The sequence below is a fragment of the Podarcis erhardii genome (assembly GCF_964252035.2).
Source record: "Podarcis erhardii genome assembly, chromosome: 16".
Taxonomy (NCBI): Eukaryota; Metazoa; Chordata; class Lepidosauria; order Squamata; family Lacertidae; genus Podarcis; species Podarcis erhardii.
Genome location: NC_138514.1, coordinates 34,518,841 through 34,541,156, shown reverse-complemented (window position 1 = coordinate 34,541,156; position 22,316 = coordinate 34,518,841). Strand labels below are relative to the sequence as shown.

The window sequence follows — 22,316 nt, the reverse complement described above, 5'->3', positions numbered from 1 at the left end:
CCAATTTAAATGATCTGGTGTTTTTCAATACGATCTTTTACACACTTAAAAAAGAAAGAAATTCAGTTCAAATTCGAAAGATCATTGATTTATGTAGCGACCAAAGCCCCGAGGCGCTTACAATGCAAACCATCGGGACGCATTAAATTGTAATACTGAGAGAGACTTGCGTGGGGGGGGGGCGGTGCTGTTTTTAAACAATCCTGGTGTTCCTTAGTCTTCTCTCAGCCGATTTGCGTTCAAGGAAGCGCTCGGGGAACGTTTATTATTAGACAGTCAAGCTATAAACACCATCCCAATTTTTTAAAAAATTGCTGCTAAAGGGTTTCTTGCTTCGTTTCAGCGTTCACGTTTTTTAGCATAACCTGAGAACGACAAGTGAATAAAAGGCGAACGATTGCCACAAAATAGCTAGTGGAGTTGTCAAAAGTGGCAGGAGTGAAGGCGAACAGCCATCACACCCTGGGGATTATTTCAGTCCCCGACGCGCGTGTGTCTCGTTGTGATTGGCCCGTGGCGACGCACAGATACTCTGCACACGCTCTAGGCACTCTTGTTATTGCCTGGCATATATGCCCCGCATCAAATTAAACTCTGGCAACGAGTCCACTTCACATACAACACCCCAACGAGCGGCGGCAGAACTAGGGAGGGGTCGCATATTTTTTTAAAAAATGCTTCCAACCCAGTAACCCCAAACCCAGTGACCTTCTCTTCGTACTTACTTCCAAGGAAGAGGTTCCGATCCTGCTGCTGGAATGTTGCATGTTGTTGTTTTTAACTGCCTAAATCCATGCCTACTTACAAAGCAATATAATGCATGCTCTGAGTAATCTTATGAGTGGACTCCATCATTCAGGAGTAGCATTTACTTCCATGCGAAGTAACCTGGGGGCAAGTCCCATGGCACGTACTTCTGTGTAGACATGCACAGCCTTGCTCACTTGTCCCATGGACTCTTGAGAGAGTCCTGCTGAAGAGTGAGTGAGTAAAATAGGGATAGAATTCTTGGAAAGAGCATGAAATACACTCAGAAAGCTGGTTGTGAGGCTAAAAAAAATGGGAGGTGACCTATGCAGAATAAGAGGCCCATATTACACAATTACACTGGAGGAAGGCCCCACTGGGGCCCTACTGGTCTTGCTCCCAGTAAGCAGAGTTAAAAGTGCACAGGTTTGCTTCAATTCAACCCACTGCAAATTTCATTTTAATTTAAAGTCAGTCTGCCTAAGGCTACTTCAAGCTGCAATGGGGGGAAAAACTGTGCTTATAAGGGGAAATATAGCCAGTTTCCTAGAGGCACAGAATTCTTCAAAATATGACCTTTTTAAAAAACCATATTCTCCTTCCATAAATGGTCAAAATTTAGGAAAGAGGTACTTAGTCTACATATCCCCGAAGATCTGGAAATGCCCTCCTTGTCCTCTTCTCCCCCCCCCCAAAGATTCCTCTTTTTGAGGTGTGTGGATGTGTGTAACTTTTCCAGATCTCACACCTTTAGGAGCCAAGTAAACCAGCTTTTTCCTGCAGACCCAAAATCTTAGTAATGGGAGCAGTCCAGTCCGGAAACAAGGAATGACCGGACAAAGTTAAGGTGAAACAATTAATTAAATTTCTAGTGATTTATTTCCACAAACATCTGAAAAGGATTTATCACTATTATTTGTTTTGAGTGGCCAACAGGAGAGAAAGAGGAGCTTTCAGCTAAGAGCTGGGTAGCTGTTTCCCAAAATGGTTGGGGGGGGGAGTGTTTTAAAAGAGAAATAGCAAGCAACCAAAATGAGTCCTCCCCTCTCTTCCCTCTGTCTTGGACAGAATAGGGGAACAAAATTGTTTATGGGAAGTGGGGGACACCAATGTAAAAATGTCTGTTCTTGCCTTTCCCATTCATAAGTTGCAAAACTTTGCCATCCATATAAATGGCCTTTTCAAACATTCCTTTTTGGGATGGGGATTTGCATGAACTAGTCAAAGTACATTTAAATCTCAGAAATTTCCCATTGAAATGCAACATTAAAATGTGGCTGGGTTTGGTTGAGTTGCACACTTAAACAGTCTACCCCACTCTCACTTTTCTCCCTCAATAGCTGAACAGTTTGTATTTCTAGGGAGAGGTATTATTCATTAGGTCATTATTTTCTTTTGCCATTTCTTTAAATGGAAATTTTTTACTGGGCAAACATCTTACAGAGGCCAAGGAATGGGAGACCATTTTGATGCAATCCAAAAAGACTGTTCTTGCCAGTAATCTCTGCGTGTTTAGTCAAAAGCAAGCCCTACTAAGTTTAATGAAGCTTTGTAAAGTGTGTTTAAGATTGCAATCCAATCCAATGCATATTTGATGGGGGAGTAAACCCTTGCTTTGCTCAGTGGAACTTATGACCAAGTAACTTACAGGCTGACCCTATGTTTACTCAGAAGTAAATTTTAGCAGATTCAATATTGATTTACTATCAAGTAAGTTTGCATAGACAGGACTGTAGATATGCAATCTGATCTTCCTGGATGTTTACTCTGAATTAAGCCGCACTGTATTCAGTAGGGCTTATTTCCAAGTAAATGTGCAGCCTTACAGCAAGATCCTAATCTTTACTCAGAAGCATCATTGGATTGTATCTGGCTAAATTCTACTCAGAATAGACCCAGTGAAAGTAATGAACTCAAGTCAGTCATGCCTACTCACTTCTGTGGGTTTGCTCAGAACAGAGCTAACACTGGATACAACCCACTCTCTCCCCCTCCCTAATAATTTTGTTTAGAATTGCTGTCTCAGACATCCCACTCCTTTACTTTTTTGTAAACTTAACCAAAACTTAACTCCTGAAACATAACATTCAATGTACAAAATGAAGCATCCAGCCATGTTCATCTGCTCAGACAAGACCTTCAATCCTGGAACTCTACTAATAAAGTTTAATAATTTTAGTGTTGAATTAATAGCTTCACTTAGATTTCTTTAAGCCAAATATAGGAAGGATAGGGTTTTCCCATCCATCTTGGGGTTTGTTTGTTTGTTTGTTTGTTTGTTTAGCACAAGGCAAAACAATAAGGAACCCATTTTGTCATTATTTAAATGATCAAATTAAGGTGTTTCAAAAAACAAACAAAACAGTTTTTAAAATTCTGAATCTCCCCATCCCCCTTGCCATTGACAATCGCAAAAGATAAACAATCATACTGGAGCAATTAACATCGCTTAGCCTTCGGAGAGCATTACCAGTCCTTTGAACGTGGCCTGCTGTACACCGGATTTTGTAAGGTATACATTTGAGCTTTATATAATAAATCTCCAAGAGAGGGGCTGGCATGCATGTGCATTTCCTCCTCGAAAGAGGAACTGGCTCAGTTCCCCACAGTTCCAGCCACCGACTACGAATTCAGGTGTACTTATTCAATCAAAGTGCCCTGCAACACTTTCTGACTGCGTTTTAAGACCTAGCTTTTGTGAGAGTTCAGTAAAACAGAAGAAGAGTAACAGGAGCAATGTTTTTACATTGGATTTCGAGCAGAGGTAAACAACCTGTAGCCCTTCCAGATGTTGCCAGACTACATCTCCCACCATCCATGGCCATTGGCCACAGGAGCTGGGGCTGATGGGAGCTGGAGTCTAATAACGACAGGAGGGACACAGGTTTCCCTAGCCAGGCTGCCCGACCAGAGACCATGCACAGGACTCAAGATTTGCATGATTCACAGTGCCATCGCCAGAAGAAAATTATTATTCATTGGACAGGCAGCAAAACATCTTTACCATAAAGTAAAACCGACTTCGTTCAATAGGCTTTTCTCAAGTAAGAGTTCAGAGGATTGGAGCCTTAAATGCTTAGCTTGGGGTTTGGATTCTGCCCTTAACCTTTTGTAACAACACCATAAGGGGCTTGAAGGATCAGACCAAAGGTCAGCTAGAGAAGCTGACAAGAAAGGCATCTAGGCTCTCTCTCATTTCTCCTCTGTGTCTATTCCTCAGGGGTGTACTGGCTTGGACTATGCAGGTTCCCTTAAGCTACTAGTAGACCCCTGTTTTCCTCCATTAAATTTGTTCAATCCATTTATCCAAGACAGTGGCCACAGCCATGTCTTGTGGCTATGAGTTCCACAAAACTGAACGAAGCACTTCTCTTTGTCACTCCAAAGGACATCAAAAGAGCCCTGCTGGATCAATCAAAGGCCCATCTGGTCTGCTTAATTGGATGTCCCTGAGTTCTAGTATCATGAGAGAGGAAGACAAAAATTATCTCTACTGTATCCACTTTCTCTACACCATGGAGACTCTTCAAGCTATGGCCAATCAGCTTGGGTGACTCACTAGTTCAGGCATAGGCAAACTTGGCCCTCCAGATGTTTTGGGACTACAATTCCCATCATCCCTAACCACTGGTCCTGTTAGCTAGGGATGATGGGAGTTGTGGTCCCAAAACATCTGGAGGGCCAAGTTTGCCTAAGTTTGTACTAATTCTTCTTAGACTCCCCCCAAATTGATATATCTTCTTCTCTCTCCATCCCAGCTATATACATTTATAAACAATTATCTTAGTTGTATTCAAGCCCCCCAAAACCTCAGCTATGATTTTTGTACAGTCAGCTTTCCCCTGTTTGAGCAGGAGCACTTTTAGTATTTTACTTGAAAATAAAATAAAGCAGTCTTAAAAGGTTTTCTCTGCCTTAATGTATTTTTTTTTAAGAAACAATGTCTATAATGTAAACAGAGAAAGTGAGTGTTTGTACCAAAAACTGTCAGAACACACTGCTTTGAACTTCTCTTCAGATTCCTTGGGAAGGTTGGAAGAGCCAGTGGGAAAATTAAATAATGAATTACACATACTGGGCTCTAATGACACATTTTTTAAAAAGCCAACAATGGTCAGCATGGGAAACTTGGACGAAGTTGAAGTTCTTATCTCCTATCCTCTTTTCCTTTAATAGCCAGAGTTGCAGGAAGTGAGCATCAAAGCTGCTTCAAATTACGAAGAATTGGTACACAAGAACACAGGAAGCTGCCTGGTACTGAGTCAATACCATTGGTCCATTTAGCTCAGTAATTAAGGATGGGGGAGAAATTCAATTTGGTTCTAATTTAAAAGCGAACTTAGCTAGTTCATACTTTTCCAGAACAATATGCGAACCGAAACACAGCCATCCATGAACATTTGCAGTTCTCCAAATTTTGCAATGCAGTCCTCCAGCCAACTAACGCATACCCCCCAAAATGCATATATTGAGGTGCCTTGAAATGCATAGATTCGTGAAAATAGCATTTAAAAATGCATTGCATTAGGGGAAAGAGCATTGCAAAAAATTGTCTATGCAAAGGAAAATGCTGGTGAATTTTCATACATGCTTTTATGTTTAAAAAAAATGCAAACTGGTATGGAAATGCAGAGAACTAAATTTAAGATTGGCAAAACAAGACACCGAAATTGACAGATTCATCCTTCCCTACTTAGTATTGTCTATGCTGACCAGCAAGTATTGACCCTGGGATCTTCTGCATGCAAAACAGCTGCACCATCACTGATAAGAAATCAGAAAGCTGCACTTCTCCTTGGTATGAAATGCGACCAAAGATGAAAAAGCAGAAAACTGAGATTAGCAAATCATGCCTGATTCCTGATCAGGATCCTACTGGCAATCTGATCTGTATTTACTTCAGAATCAAATACTGTAAATTAAAACATTTCTCCTGAAAGCCTCTACCACTGTTTCCCCACCCTGCCAGGACCCTCAAAAATTGCCTCTGCATCTAATTTAGGTGGAATTTCATCATAGCTCAATGGTTCTAATTAGGTGGAATTTCATTATAGTTCAATGGGAAAGGAAGGAGTCACCAAGTGGAATCACCAATAGCCTAACCATCCTTATTTTATTTTATTATACCAATACAGTATTTATTGACTTGCCCCCTCTGAGCTGGACAGATTTGGTTAACAGATGGGTTTCCCCTATCTGCCACAGAACAATCAGGTTGTCGTACGCACTGGACTAAACACGGGGGGGGGGGGGGGAGAGGAGAGCACATGGCAGGCAGCACATCCGGCTCCTTCACATTGCAAAGAGAATGAGGAATGCCACCATCAAGCAGAACAGCCCCATGGCCTCAGAGAGTGCAAAACCCACGATGGCATAGGAGAAGAGCTGATGCTTCAGGGAAGGGTTTCTGGCATAGCCAATGAGAAGGCTGCCAAATACGGTCCCAATGCCAGCACCAGAGCCAGCCACACCTACGGTGGCAGCGCCAGCACCAATAAACTTGGCGGCAGTATCAATGTCCCTGGAAACAGTGCTGGTTTGGAACTCCTGGCGCAACACTGGCAAGAGCTCATTGTGAGCACCTGAGAGACAAGGCTCCTTCGTCCTGACCTCAGGCCTGTTCAGCACAGAGGCAGAGATGGGCCTACAGAGCAGCTGGGAACTGTTATTTATAAGGGCAGGAGCAAAGACGAACTTTGCACAGGTATACATATTCAGGGACATTGGGGTGGCCAAACTCAACAGCTGCTGCTCAGGGGAAGACCGTGAGAGAAGGGCCTAGCCTAACCATCTTGTGTTCTAGTATATGTTTTATCAAATGGATACCTGCCAGTGTAAAAAGTTTGTACAAGCTTTGGAGTTATACAGTGTTCCTCCACCAGGCAAAAAGAGAAGCTAGACAGAGCACTTTGGTTATGTGAGCGACTAACAACCACCTGGAATTTCAGACAGTGGCTTATTCAGAAAGCATCCATTTAGCATTCAAACAGAAAACATATTCATCTGCAGGTCTGCTCTAAAAAATAAAAAAAGCATTGGAAACAGTGTTGCTTTGCTGGGGCAGGGGTGGTGAAGTCAAAATCTGCAACTGGGAAATACTTTTTATTAAGGTCAAGCAAAATGTTGCAAAGTCACGAGTGACCTTTAGAGTTCTCCAAAACTCACCAATCCAGACTACACGTTAAGAAAATCCCAAGGTGAGAGGAGAGAGAAAAAGTTGCCATGACTGGATCCACAAAGCCTGCATAGTCACAGTCTTAGGAAGGGAGTAGGAGAGGAGAGTGCCAACTCGCAGAGTGCTCCTGCTCCAAAAGTAAGTCTCACTGAGTTCAGTGAGACATTCTGCCAGCCACTAGAGGCTGCCAGCTGTTAGGGCAAATGGGGCACTGCCACACCAACCTCACACTGCTCTCAGACATCCCCCACCTGCTTGCCTTCTTCCTTACAATGATATGATACAATAATCTTTATTGTCATTGTCCCATACAGAACAACGAAATTGAAAAAATCTACAGCAGACATTCAAAAACCAACAAGCCTGCTATCCCAGCTATCCCAGCCTGGTTAGCCCCCTAAAAACTCTCATACCCCATAATTAAATACAATATACTCCCATAGAGACTACCTTACACTGCGTTTAAAACCAAAATCGCATTTGAATAGAAACTGTTTCTCAGGCGGCTAGTCCTAGTCTTTATAACCCTGTACCTTCTTCCAGAAGGCAGAAGCTGAAAGAGATCATTTCCGGGGTGCACCCTATCCTGCACTATCTCTGCAGTTTTCTTATGGCACCTGGAAGCATGGATTTGATCCAAGGTGGGAAGAGTGCACCCAATTATTCTCTCCGCAGTCTTTACAACCCTGGACAGTATTGTTTTTTCCCCTGATCGTACAGCTCCCAAACCACACACACAGACCATACTCACTAGCTCATCCTCCCTAGTCTCGGTGTTGCCCTGATAGTGCTCAGCAGAGAGGAGGATGGGGACAAAACTAGTTTAGCTGGCTCTGCCTTTCATTGGTTCTGGTTCCACCTACTGTTGGTCTTCCTGCCTTCCACCAATGAGCACCACCACTACTGCCTGGTGTGTAGGATCACAGCCTCAATTGGGATGCAAGTCAACTGCAGGGATGGGGAACCTGTGGCCCTTCAGATGTTCTTAGACTCCCATCAACCTCAGCCAGAGTAGCCAGTGACAAGGGATGGTGGGAACTGGAGTGCAACAACACTTGGTGAGCCACAAGTTCCCTACTCCTGTGCTACTAGATAGTATGGAGGCTCAGGCTGCGGTGCTGCAAACAAGTAAAAAAAAATGGCAGGATTCACTACCTTTGAAATGATATAATCCAGCAGTTGTCATAATGAGAGGTGCATGTTCTTTATCAGACAGAGAATAGGAAGGGAGAGAAACACAGTAGTTTTTAAATGAGCAAAGCTGGAGAGTCAAGCTTAGGTGGCGTACTAGAAAAAAATCAATAGGAGCCAATTTGGATAGCATTAGCTGGGTTGGGGACCCTGTGCTCCTCCTGGTGTTACTGAACTGCAACTCCTGTCATTCCTGACCACTAGCCATCCTGGTTGGGCTAATGGGCATTGGAATCTAATAATATCTTCATGGTCACAGGTTCTCCACCCTCAACCTTGAGGCTGAAGAACACTTCTTTCCACCCAAAACATACAAAGTCCCTTCTTCAGGTAATAGTAAGTTATTTTCCTCCAGTTTTAGGATTCAGCCGCCTGTGGCAACTCAGAATTTCATTCAGGGCAATCTGCTTTCTGTGGGGGTTGGAGAATAGGGCTTCTTTCCTTTCTGGCTGTTGATGTATCCTCAGTGACACCAGGATATCTAAGCAGATAATGGCTTACAAAATGTTATGGAAGCGTAACAGCTGTGCTGTATTTCCACATCTGCCCTACAGAGGTAGCTGCTAAAGATACCTACTTAGTCAATTGTGTCATTAAGTAGATATGGGGATTTCTCTTTTCTGCAGATTCCAGTCTCAGTCCCTCCAGTAGGAGTATGGGAATAAGCAAACCTAGCTAGGAAACCCAGCCAGATGGGTGGGGTATCAATATCAATATCATCATCATCATCATCATCATCATCCTACCTTACGGAGCTCTTGTAAGGACTGCTGAGAAACACAAATTGCTTTTAAGATTTGGATGCAAGAGTGGTATTACTGATTGAACACACTATCAACTCTCTCCCCTCTCCAGAAAAATGGATTGTGGCTCTTTTGTTTTGGACAAATATTAAAAACAAAAACTTGAATGCCCCAAGTGTCATTCCATAATACTCTGCTAAGTGGAAACACAGATTTTAGGTACATATTTAATAGCCAGTGTTTTGCTTTGATTGAGATCCAGAAACTCTACAAAAGGTATGATTCCAGTTGTCAAAATATTGCTTTGCCCAATAAATGATTGATCTGTATATGTATAATGTATGTATGTAATGATTTATATAAGTAATTTAATTTCTGGAATTTCACTGCCCTTGGAGGTGGAGAGATCAACTGGCTTAGATGGCCTTCTTTTCAAAACTCGTCACCTCTGCTTCTAATAACAAATTCAGATGTTGAGTGCCAGCAACTAGAGAGAGATCAGCATGCTCATGGAAATCCCATGATTTGCAGAAGTGCAAAAGCAAAAATAAAATGAATGGGGTGGGAGACTGATCACACTCAATAGCAACGGAATGTCAAGTGTCAGTTGGGGGAGGGGAGGGAAAGGGTGGAATGGAATGGAGTATCCTGGAGAAGGGTAATAATAGGATTATGATATAGTCACTTGTAAACTGCATTTTCTCATCCATCCATCATTATTCTTGTCTCTTTCTCTAAGGGGCCTCAAGCTGTCTTTTCCCCATCTTGAACCTTTAGGTTGTATGCTCACAAGCAGCACAGACCTCCTTCTTGTGTTACCCCATAAAACTATCTGAATAAAAGCAATATGAAAGTGATTTGTTATCTTCCAATTTGTATTGTTTGCTTTTAAATACCCAATTACCCAAATACCCTACAAAACTCACACTTCTCTGAATTTCGCAGTGCAGCTCTCCAACCGAGCAATGTGTACAAAAATGCATTTACTAGGATAAAGTGTGCATTAAAATGCATTAAATTAAATAAAACAACATAGAAAAATGCATTCTATTACAGGAATTTTATTTGAAAATGTGTTTGTATCAGGCAAAACTACGTGCAAAAATGTGCACATTGATTATATTTTCATGAGGAATTTCTTCTCTTAAAAATTGCAAACTTTAGTTTACTCTTTGCAGAGCTATAATTCCTAGCACTCTTAAACTACAGTTCCCATGATTCTTTGGTTGTATGGAATGTGTTTTAAATGTATGGTGTGTGCACAGCCTTAGGTTTTTAGCCACTCTACTGCACAAGCCTTCTTGTTGCTGAGCAGGGGCTGACATAACAACCTGCCTTCTAATACTGAGCCTAATGAAGAGCATTTCATTTGGGCGTTGCAGAGTTCCCAGTTGGATCTGCAAGCACTAGCAAAAAGACACCTGCTACTATGATAGGTGGTAACACTATAACTGGAAGACTTGTGCATTGCCAGGACTGTTTTGTATATGTGTTGTGTGCATATATTTTTATTAAAAAATAATGTATCACTGTTCATAAAAAGAGAGTGATTTACAACAATTACACATATAACCATACAATAAAAATCACGTAAAAATGTTTAAATCAGAATTTAGCTAGCTATCATGGAAAGATGTATTCTTAACTGGCTGCATAAGCCTGAAAGACTAAAAAAAGTTTTCTGCGGGCATGTAAAAGTTGAAATAGAAGGCACCTGCTGAATCTCTATTGGCAGAGTATTCCATATTACTCAGCTCATGACACTATAAAAGTTCAGTTTATTTTTGTTGTCAGATGAGCCCCACTAACATGGGGAATGACTAAGGATGCTGCTGTAGATTATCTCAGTAATTCATCTGGATATAAGAGTTCAGGTGGCCCCTGACGTACCCTGGACACAAGTTGTTCAGGGCTTTGTAATGCAGCTTCTGATTGGGATGTGTGCATCAGGTCAACCTGTCTCAACCTTGGGTCCCCAGAAATCATTGGACTACAACTCCCATCACCCCTAGCTAGCAGGACCAGTAGTCGAGGATCCCAATCAGGTGGGAGTGGGACTTGTACTGCAGGGGGAGAATGGGTATTCGTTCATTTTAAAGAGGAGGGGAAATAGAAGGGGCATACCCTTAGAGCCCAAATCTGTTTCCTGTGCTCTCTACTGGGGACATCAAGCATGATGAAGAAGTTGAGGCTAATCCTATTTGCATAGCCCCACCCCTTCACCCCGAGTTCTGCTTGTTGCTCACACCAGCCTGTGACTGAATGTTCATCAACAAGCTCTTGACATCGTCAGCGTAAGCCAACCTCTGCTTTGGTATGTTTGTGCGCTGTTACTAACAGGAGTTTCAAACTGTGATTTTAATCTGCCTGCTCTCCAGAGAACTTTGATTATTAGTCAACTGAGAAACTGAGCAAATAAATAAAGTTGTCAGCGTGTAAAGGCACTTTACAACAAGGGTAGGCAGGCTTCAAGCTTGCCTGATCTTTCGCTAGAAGCCCGAACCACACTCAGATACAAAAGGCACAAACCCTGCTTAGCCAGCATCCTGTTCCCATAGTGGCCAAGCAGGCAACTTGCGACTCCCAGCAAGTGGTATTCAGAGGCACACTGCCTCCAAAATCTGCAGCAGAGCACAGCCATCATGGCTACTGGCCATTTCTAGCCTTCGTGGCCATCTCCTGCCCCCACCATTTCTCCAAGCTGTTGTGTATATCCTCCCAGTTCTATTCAAATCCCCATCCACCCATTCCTTCTTTAAAAAGGATGGAGGGACGAAAGAGTGGGAATGGGGGGAGAAAGAAGAGGGACTTAAAAACAGCCTCCTGATCAACCTAGGATTCTGCCCACCTTTGAAGTGTAAGTAGAGCCCAGTGTATGTTTTTAGAAGTCTCCAACCATTTAGTCAGAGGTTCAGAGACACCCTTGATGTCATTACTTGTTAGATAAACTGTGAGGTAAGTCAAGTTAGTGGTGATGAGATGTTGCAAGGATTCCTCAGTCACCAAGGAGCGAAGGAGGGGAGAGAGAGGCACTGTAGGGAGGAGTGAAGTTACCCTGACAGGAGCAGCACATCAAAAGCACTCATCGCTGTCATGGATCTGTCTCGGCTGCCAAACACGGATGATTAATCAGAAAGAAAGAAAGAAAGAAAGAAAGAAAGAAAGAAAGAAAGAGCGAGCTACATTTGCAGCTTAATTTTGGGGACAATATTAGCGGGAAGAGAAAAATAAATAGAAACGGTCTGTAATGTTTAATGTTTTTCAAGATAGGATCATTTAGATACACACTCTCTCAACATCTCAGGTCTGCCATGGAGACATGGAGTGTTCTGAAAGTTCTGTTTGCTTCCACCTTTGACTACTGAAGAACTACTGCCAGGGGTAGTCTTGCCTATTTGCTGCCTGAAATGTGAAGGCAACACCCCTCGCTGACGCCCTCCCCCTGCTGCAGCCTTGCTAACTTCAGTTGTGTAGTGGCGGCGGCAGCTTCCCAGAAAGAAATCACTGCATGACCCCAGCAGCAGCGGCATGGGTGGGCAGGGTGCCCATAGGAGTGCCGTGCCACAGGATTCTGCCGCTCGATATGCCTGCTTCAGCCTGCCTCATGGGTGAGACGGCCCCAAGAACTTTTATTAATGTTATCTCCTAGATTATGAAACTACGTGTATCAAAGAGGAAGCAAACATTTACTGCTTTAAAGGGTGGGTGGGGAAACTTGGACCTGAGGACCAAGTGTGGCCCTCCGGACCTCTCAGTTTGGCCCCCGGGACTCTCCTCAGACAAAAAAAATAGTACTTCTTCATGCAGTGCATAGCTAAACTATTGGATTCTGCTCCCACAAGAGGTAGCGATGGTGACCAACTACATTGGTTTTAAAAGAAGACTAGACCATTTCATGGAGGATAAGACTGTGGCTACTAGCCACAATGGCTATGTTCTACCTTCTACAGTCAGAGGCAGTGAGCTCCTGAATACTAGTTCCTGGAAACTTCAGGAGGGGATAGTAGTCTTGTGCTCAGGTCTTGCTTGTGCATTTCCCACTGGCGCATCTGGTTGGCCACTGTGAGAACAGGATGCTGCACTAGATGGCCTCATCCAGCAGCCAAGCTCGCCTGATGTTCTTAACACTTTTCACAGCCATCAAAGCTTGTGAACATCACTTTGTCTTTTGGTAGTCAATTTCTAAGCCAGCCCCTTTGGTTTTCATAGTATTTTTAGTATGTTAAATTTATCTGACCTCTTGTATTAGGTTTCTCCTGCTTCACACCAATATACAAAGCCTCTGCTGTCTCTTTCTCATCCACAGAAGTGCTGGCTATGAGTTATGGTTGCATTTGCAGCTTCCAATGGGCTAGTCAATGAAAGACTGTTGCGGCAAGCCCACCACAAACAGCTTTAAAGTATTTTTAGGAGAATTTTTGTGGACTGAAGACCTCTTTATCAAATGCAGTGTGGACCTGAACTGAATTTTACAAAGTAAACATTCTTCCAATTCCTGTATTATTTAAGCACAACAACAACAGCTACTACTGCATCTTCTTCTTTTTCGTGTGTGCGTGCGTTTGCGCGAAGAGTGGTGAGGAAGAAATCCTGATCTGCTTCAAAGGGCCGACGTGACCACAGGAGGAATTTTTTATTGCAAGCCTTCAAAACAAGCTCACGGCTGTTTTGCAGCGCTTGTATGATGGATTCTGCGTTGCATTAGCATTCCCCATTTCATTTTCAGGGCCCAAACGACATCAGAATGGAATGGCTCTCTGGGCGTGTCACACAGCAGGTCTTGGCATCGCTGTTACCTTAAAGACCACTTCCTTCCTCCCCAGCTTAAGGTGGGTCAGCAGGTCATCTCTCCCAGACTTGGCTCCTTCTCAATCTCCTGCCACCCCAGGAGGAGGGCGAATTGGGAGACTGACAAAGGTTACTGTGTTAACGGATTTCCGCATGGCATTTGCGACACAGCTTTCGAGGGATGAATCGCTAAGGGCAAGAGATTCAGCGGCGCTATTAAAGGGGTAGGTATTTTTAAGGCCTACTGCCCATTAAATTGGACAGTAAGCCTTTTAAAAAAACCAAACCCCATAGAACGGGGGGAGTTGGCAATGAAATCACTCAAACACTAGCATCAACCATCCTATAAAAAGGACATCGTAAGTCAGGAGGAAGCCCTGGGAAGCCTCAAGGTTAAGTACTTCTCAGTCACAGGAAGTGCAGTTTATAATATTGTATGTCAACCTGCCAGTGAACAATATCCCAAGTCCCTTGCAGTCGGAGGAATCTTCAATTGAAGGCAGGCCTTGCTCGGCCTTACTCTGTGAAGTTGCTTTCAGGGTTCAATGCCCTGGTCACACATGAAGTGGGAATAAAAAGCGCTGCCTCTGAGGCATATGAACACTCCCATTTTGATGACCATATGTAAACGTCACCCTTTTAAAAGCAAGAGTCCACATCAAAGGTATAAAGGCCCATGATCCTTCCTAGCATCTCCAGGTAGGACTGGTAGGGACGCCTGCCTGAAACCCTGGGGAGCTGCTGCCAGTCAGTGTGTGGACATTACTGAGCTAGATGGACTCAGTGTAATATGGCTTCATACGTTTCTATGATATTTCAATGTTCTAATACTATTATCAGTCCTTTTTGGTACCGTTGGTGGTATTTCTGTGCTGTTAAGTGTATTTCAGTGGATTGACTTGAAGTACTATGTTGAACGCTGCCATGGTAATTTCTTGCAATGGGTAAAATGACTTTTATCTAAATCGCTCAGATTAAGTGGCAACCACAACCTGCAAAATAAAACTCAAAATAAATAAATGTTAATAAAGAAATAACTATGTGGACTTTAAACTGACACAGCAGCCAACAGTTACCTGTGGAGTAGAGTAGGATTTGTGCTTTTGGCATGCACATTAATTTATACATAGGCCCATTTAATTGTTCATAAGAATAGGCAGCCAGCGGATAGGAGCACTGGGGCTCAGAGATGCAAGAACTGCGTAGGAATTGTTTGATATGGTTAGAAGCATGGTAGAGTTCCTTAAAATGGAAGCCTTCCTTAAAATGAAACCCCTTACTCACCTAGGGTTAAAGACAGAGGGACAAAGTCCCAACTTCATACAACACTTTTCTCTTAGGCTGGATCTAGACACATCAAAAAAAGTTTCAGGAATATGCACTATAAACCTCATAATGGGAAATCAAGTTGCCAAAAGACAGAACTCCATAACACCATTTGGTGTCACAGTGTTATAACACATTTGAAACGTGGTGTGTGTGTGTTTTTGTGTGTACGTTTTTTACTAAGGTAGCCGAGTGGCTAGGCTTGGGCAAAATAAATAAATGGGCGATATCCACCATGGGACAGGAAGAAAGGTAACTTTCTGTGGTTTCTCCTGTCCCTTGCAGCCACCTGCAAATCTGCCCTTCCCACCAATATTGTGGCAGTGTTTAGTAGAATTTTAAAATGATTTGATTCATGGCATTGTGGAGATTTCCCACATCAATGGGATGAGAACAATCATCATAAGAGCACGAAAAAGAGCCCTGTTGGATAAGGCCAGGGCTTTGGAGTTACAGTCCAAAAGCATATGGAGGGCACCAAGCTGGTCACCAGGATTGCTTAAAAATAAAATGGATCAAAATAGCGGGGATTCTCAAGAAACAGGCAGTATATGAAAAGTGTACCCCCCAAATAAAACCCGATGTCCCCAAATTACAACTGCAGAAGGCCAGATATGGGGAAAATAATCCAACTCTTCCATTAAAAAGAAACAACCTAAACTTAGGAAACTCAGATGCATCTTCCTTTAGCTATAAAAAGAAGGGGGCGGTGCGGGGGAGAGAGAAATATTTTGGCATCAGTAGGTGGAACACAGTTTGCTTCCTCCCTCACACCTCTGCTGTGGTCAGGTGACGGAAGAGTGTGGGAGAAGCATCCGGAAGACAAAGACCTCTCCGCCCCACAGCGCTAACTGGGAAGGGAGCCACATTGCTTATGAGCATCAGAGGGTTTTACACACACACATGCACGCACGCGCGCACACACACTCAAAAGACGCTGGGTTGTTTGGAGGGGTGTGTGTGTGTGTGTGTGTTTTGCACAGAATACTATCTAAGTCAGCATTCAGCTACAAGCTTCAGATGACATCTTTTTCCGACAGAAAACCCAATAAAACTGGTAATGGGAAAACCAAGAATATGGCGGGCAGACAGGAGGGGGGGGAGTTGGTTTCATAAGACAAAGCCGTTTAACAAATAGGCCTCTGTGTTTTATCATACACAATTCCTTAGTTTAACTCTGAACCTCTCTCTCTTCAATTTTAAGATCAGAGGACTTGTTGGATGGGCAAGAATATATGTCACAAATAATATAACAGCCCTAATAGAAGAGCTATTTTGCAAGCTGGTTCACATACACACATATTAGCTCATCTCTGACCAGGCCAGGAATTGGCTTAGTCTTAAAAATAGGTTTGTTTGTATGTAGCAATGCTTGAGGAATTCAGTATTTGAAAATACAGCTATGCAAAACCAGTTTTTGCACTTTTCAAAATGATGGAATTCTGTTCCTGGCCTATTTAGAGGGAAAATATGTAGGAATGTATATTATGCTTCCTTACTCACGTGAGTGAGCATAGATCAGAACACATTCCTTTGCAGCAAATAGGAAGCTGTTAGTTAGCTGGTTTCAGCCTTTTAATGAAGCAATCCAGGATGCCTTGGTGCATTTGTAGATTATATTGAAGAAAAGACAGACCCACCAAGTGTCTCTATTTTCCAGGGACAGTCCTGGATTTACAGAAGCCGTCCTGGTATCTGATCTGGTCCCAGAATGTCCTGCTTTCCCTTAAGACATCCCTATTTTCATTGGAGAAACATTGGAGGGTATTGAGTTATACAACCCAGAAAGCCAAGGAGATAAGTAACTATGCAATCTTCAGAAGCTATCTGAAGGCTGCCATGTATAGTTTTATTGTCTTTTTATATGCTGTATGTTGAAAGCCGCCCAGAGTGGTTGGAGCCTGCCAGTCAGATGGGTGGGGAAGAAGAAGAAGAATAAATCCTTATTTTTATTGGAGAAATGTTGGAGGGTATGAGAGAAGTCTGAGCTAAGTCTCAGACTTACAACATGGGCCTACATTCTTTGTTACGGATGAGCCATGTGCAGGCAAAGAGCAGGTGAAGAAAGGACATCAAGAGAGCAAAAGATCAAGAGAGAATTGGCAACACAATCAGTCCTTTTATTTGGGTCACACCCATCTCTACATGGTCGCACCCAGGGGGAGGTAGCTCCTGCAGGAAGTCCTCCCTGCTGGAGCCACATTCCTCTGTGTGCCCATTCTAGCAAACAGGAAATGTTGGGACTTGACTGCTCTATCTAGATAGCCCACTAAATATACATTTAAATAAAATGCATTAAAAATGTATTTTGATGGGGATTGGCGTTGGTTGCGGTAGAGGGAATTAGCCTTTTCAACTCCCCCACGCCACTTTCTTCCCTGGGTGGTTCTCCTTATTTTTGTGTGGGTCATTTTCACACATTCAACCATCAACGAGACAAGCCTGCCCGCCACCTCTTCTTTTACCCCCTTTTTAATTTCCGCCCTCTTTCCACCAGCTCATAGCCCCCTCACATAGTCCTCTCGTGGCCTGTCCGGGGTTGGGAGCCAGGCCACACCTCACTGCCCAGCCCAGTGTCCACAAAAGTGAGTCGTCAAACTGCTACAACACTTCCCACGGGCAGGGGCAAAACTAGGCCCTTATCTCAAATTTAGGCCTGCTAGGCATAACTGGCCTTGCAGTTGCAACTATGGACACATCTTATGACCTAAGCGATCATGGGACTCAGCTACATTAGTTTTATATGTGTTATAAAACTGACACCAGATGGCACTGTGGAGTCCCGTCTTTCGTCAACGTAATTTCCCATAATGAAGTTTACAACGCATTTTCCTGAAACACTTTTTTAAAATTTGCCTAGATCCAGCCCAAGTTACATCTTGCAGTTTAGCTGTGGGAACGTGTTTCTGCAGACTCAACACTTAGCAGGATGAAGCCTCTGAATTGTAACACTCAGATATGGTATTCCTGAGTTGTACCTCTCAGGTATCAGAAACACGTTCTGTGTAAGCGGAGTGACATCAACATGTCAGCATAGGGGCACTCTGCCTTTCTATGAAGCCATAGTTCACCTTCCAGTTAGCCTGAACGAACTCAGTAGCTTCTCTGAGTTCCTAATTGGCACAAGCTCTCCTTGGTGTCCTGCTAGCTGCCAATAGTTTCTAAGAACAATAACTTACAGCCCGCTAACTCAAAACAGAAATATTAGTGCTGTGAAAGAAATGTATGATCAGAAATGTCTGCCTGCTGTGTTGACCCCAGTGGGTCTCAGGTCATGACGTTCACCAGAATTAAGACACTACAAGGAGAAGATATAGTTGTCCTGCTACAGACACTAATATTCCTGGTGCTGTTGTTATGATGCAGCCTTTATTTGACTTCCACTTCATACTAGTTTTTTAGAAACAGGAAAAATATGTCCCTTCCAACTCTAAGATCCTATGACGTATTTGGAGAAGTGGACTTTTCAATGGATGGTTAAGTTCCAGTTAGCGTGTTGTATTCAGAAAGTCCAAATTAGGCAAGTTCACCTTTATCTGTTCACACTTGGTCCCCAGGTCTAAGGTTCTGCACTCTTGAATGAGGCGTTATTTGGAGGAGGGAGAAAAAGCAAGCCACATGACACCACCTTCACATCTCTCCTTAACATCGAGTGCCACCCTCAAAGCAGCTCTCTCTACATCAGCACAAAAGCAGTTTCCCTAAAACTTATTCCATATCTCCCGGATCTCCTCCTAGTGAAGTTAAAGGGAGTTTACTTTTACAAGACCCAACAGGGTGAAATGTCAAAGAGCGTTTGACTAAATTCAGCAAAAGATCGCTCCCAATTAGGGGGAACACCTGATCCCACACGTTCTTGCCAGGGTCGCCATAAAGATCTGGGAAATTAAGCAGCTGCTGCGGCAGCTTGTTGGCAACTAATCAGACGGAATGATGTTAATTATGAGGAATACGAAATTCAAGCTAAACAGACATTTTGTGCATTTCCTTCCCCACCCCCACCTCAAAAAAACAGTTTCCTTTGCTAGGGCTGAAAATGCAGCTTAAAGGCCTTTTGCAAGTGTCAACTAGTCTTTCCTATGCTGCTTTGCATTTTATTTTTTTTAAAGTTCTAAATCAGTGTTTCCTGAACTGTTAATAACCAAGGTTTTCCTCAACCTGGTGCCCTCTGTTTTGGACTACAACTCCCATCATCCCTGACCATTAGCTATGCTGGCTGGATTGAGGGGAACTGGAGTCCAACAACATCTGGAGGGAACCAGTTGGGATGGCTGTTCTTTTTTTTATGTGTTTTGCCTGAAAGTCTCTTATGTCCCCTTTCTGCATTGATCCTCAGATTATTAGTCATAATTCCTTAGTTGTTAAGGTAAACACTCCACACTGCACTGGCGTCGAACTCCCATATATGCTGGTTCCTTCAGCCAATGCATGCCCTCTTCCTTTCGGCCTCAGCTGGTATCCCCGGTGAATGTCAGCTGCGGACACTCTTACTATGTGGCTTATTTACCTTTGGAAAGGAGGCCCAACAGCCTGATGACAGGTTCAGGAACACCTTGAAGCGGTTGTGGCAACTCCCCGCCAAAGCAGGAGCTTCCCATTTCGCTTCACACGTCATGATTTCTACACCTCACCTTGTACCTTTTCAATTTAATTCCCCAAAGCCCCAGTTGTACATATTCAGCTGGCTTGAGCCAGACCCCAATTTCAATGCATAGATGCATAAATACAGAAGAAACTCTGTCACAATTCTGTGGCATTCCCCCAACATCTGTCACAGGTAGGGATGGCGGAGAAATTTGACTCAGAACCTACCAAATTCACATTTTCCGACATAATATGCAACTCAAAACTCATCAGTCCTTCAAAATTCATACATCTCCAAATTTTGCAATGTGGTTCTCCAATCAAGTCATGTGTACAAAAATGTATATACTAGGGCAAAGTGTGCATAAAAATGCATGTATTTGTGCAAAAACAAAAATGCATTGTATTAGGGAAAATTGCATACAAAAATGTGTATGCAATAAATTTACACAAAAATGCTAATAAATTTACACAAAAATGCTGACATTTTCAGGAGAATTTTATATAATAATAATAATAATAATAATAATAATAATAATAATAATAATTGTGAATTGCTGCAGAAATGTGGAGAACTGATTTTAAGATTGGAAATATGAGAAACTGAGAGGACCAAAACTGATGGGTCCACCCATCCATCCCGGCTCACAAGTCATCAGAGCCACGATAGGAGCCTGTACTTGCAGTATGCTTATTTTTTATCACCATTCTTTCCAGTGCTTTTTTTTTCTCTAGAAAAAGAGGTGCCAGTACTCACCATGAAGTGGTGAGTACTTTATGGTACTTTATGGTACCATATGGCACTTTATGGTACATTAAGTGCCACACTTCTTAACAACGAAAAGATGTGCCGGTACTGCATACCCTTAAGTACCCCTGGGGGGGAAAGCACTGATTCTACTTTGGATGTTCAGTCTGTGCATTCTGTTCCTTATGAAACCAAAATAGTGGCATCTATGCACAAGAGGGAGGTTATGGCTCCCCTCTTGTGGAACACTCTCCTCAGCGACAGGAAGAGCAGGGTGGTGTGCATCATCACTCCCTGCCCCCAAAAGAAGGGACCAAAAGTTTGCATTTGCTAATTTCAATGCATAGATGCATATTTAGAAATAATACAGTAATTTAAAGTATAGTCATTATTTGTTGCATTTATATCCCACCTTTTTCTCCGAAGAGCTCAAGGTTGTCCCCCTACTGATTTAAATACCCACAACTAACCTGTGAGTTAGGTTAAGCTGAGAGGCAGTGACTAGCCCAAGGTCACCAAGTGAGCTTCATAGCCAAGTGGCCATTTGAGCCCAGGTCTCCCAGGTTAGAGTGTGATGTTCTAACCATTATAGCACACTTGCTCTCAGGTGAAATACAAATACAATGCATCTCACCCTACGTGGGGTGGGGACGGGGACAAGACTGTGCCCAGGTGAACTCAGATTCATACAGGAATCTTCTCCCAGCCCTGGAACTGAACCTGGGGCTTTCTGCATGCAAAACATTCCACTGCATGCAAAACTTTACCACTGAGCTACAGCCCTTCTCTTAATATGGCCCATAACCACATGCAATATTAAGATATTCAGTTTGACTTTGACTTCAGCCACACTTTTACACTTCAGTCATGTGCATTTCAGCAATTGGCCCTCCATAGAGTTTGACCTGGGCTCCTTGGATTAGAAAAGGTTAGCTACAACAGCGTTCAATTGTATCCCCAAAGTCTGCCCCCAGAGACACAGGATAGCTCACTCCACCTTGTAGTAGGGTCATCCCTGGCTAGAGATCCTATGCTAGAGTTTTTAAATATATATATTTTTATCTAAATCACACAGGGTGAGTTATTATTTTTCCTCTATAATGTACTGCCTTCAGGTGGGAAAAAAATAAGGCTTATGTTTTTCCTATTAGCACACAAGTGCTTTCCCCAGTCAGTTTGTAGCCAAACCGGATGCACAGTGCCTTACTTTTTAATCTTGGAGAATCCTCAGGAGACAATGCAAAAGAAATCCATAATGTTCCATAAGCTGCAGGCTCGAACCTGATAAAACAACTTCATACCCTCTCTCCCCACCCCACATTTGCTACTGGAAATCTACAGCTGCAGCTGAAAACAATGCCTTAAAAACACTAGCTATTCTCTCTTCAGTTAGCAACTCAATGCAGAGCTTCTTACAAGGAGCAGAATTAATTTTGGAATGCAGGTGTTGAGCATCCAAAAGGGCAAAGGTGCGTGCTAGGGATGAGGCAATCTGCCAATTTGGATTTCTCATTTATAAAAGCTTAAACTCAGCTTCTCCACATTTCCATATCAGTTTGCAATTATTTTAAATTTAAAATCCGCAATTACAGTCACCAGTATTTTACTATTAATCAATCCTAATATACACATATTTGCATACGATTTCTGCAAACACATATTTTTGCAAAGCAGCTTCCCCTAATATACACATTTTTGTATGTCATTTTCACTAATATATGCCTTGTGAACGTTACTTGGCTGGAGAATTGCATTGCAAAATTCAGACAATTACAAATTACTCACGTTTTGGTTTGTGTGTTGCTTTGGAAAGCATAAACTAGGTGGGTTCCCCTTTAAAATGCAAACAATCAAATTTTGCCCCCATCCCTTATCCAAACTCAGTGTCTGGAAGAGGGACTTCTGACCATGACACCAACCACAACTGGTTGGCACAGCTGTTTTTTGCAGTGTCATGAAAAGGCACCAAATTAATAGCTATCTAATATATTATTTCTGGAATTTCATTTCATTT

At 42.8% G+C, this 22,316-nt stretch overlaps 1 protein-coding gene across 2 annotated transcripts in view; it reads right to left on the bottom strand.

Annotated features, from left to right (window-relative positions):
- Positions 1 to 22,316, bottom strand: part of TBX4 (T-box transcription factor 4) — a 101,410-nt gene that overhangs the window by 77,360 nt on the left and 1,734 nt on the right. The window lies entirely within an intron of this gene.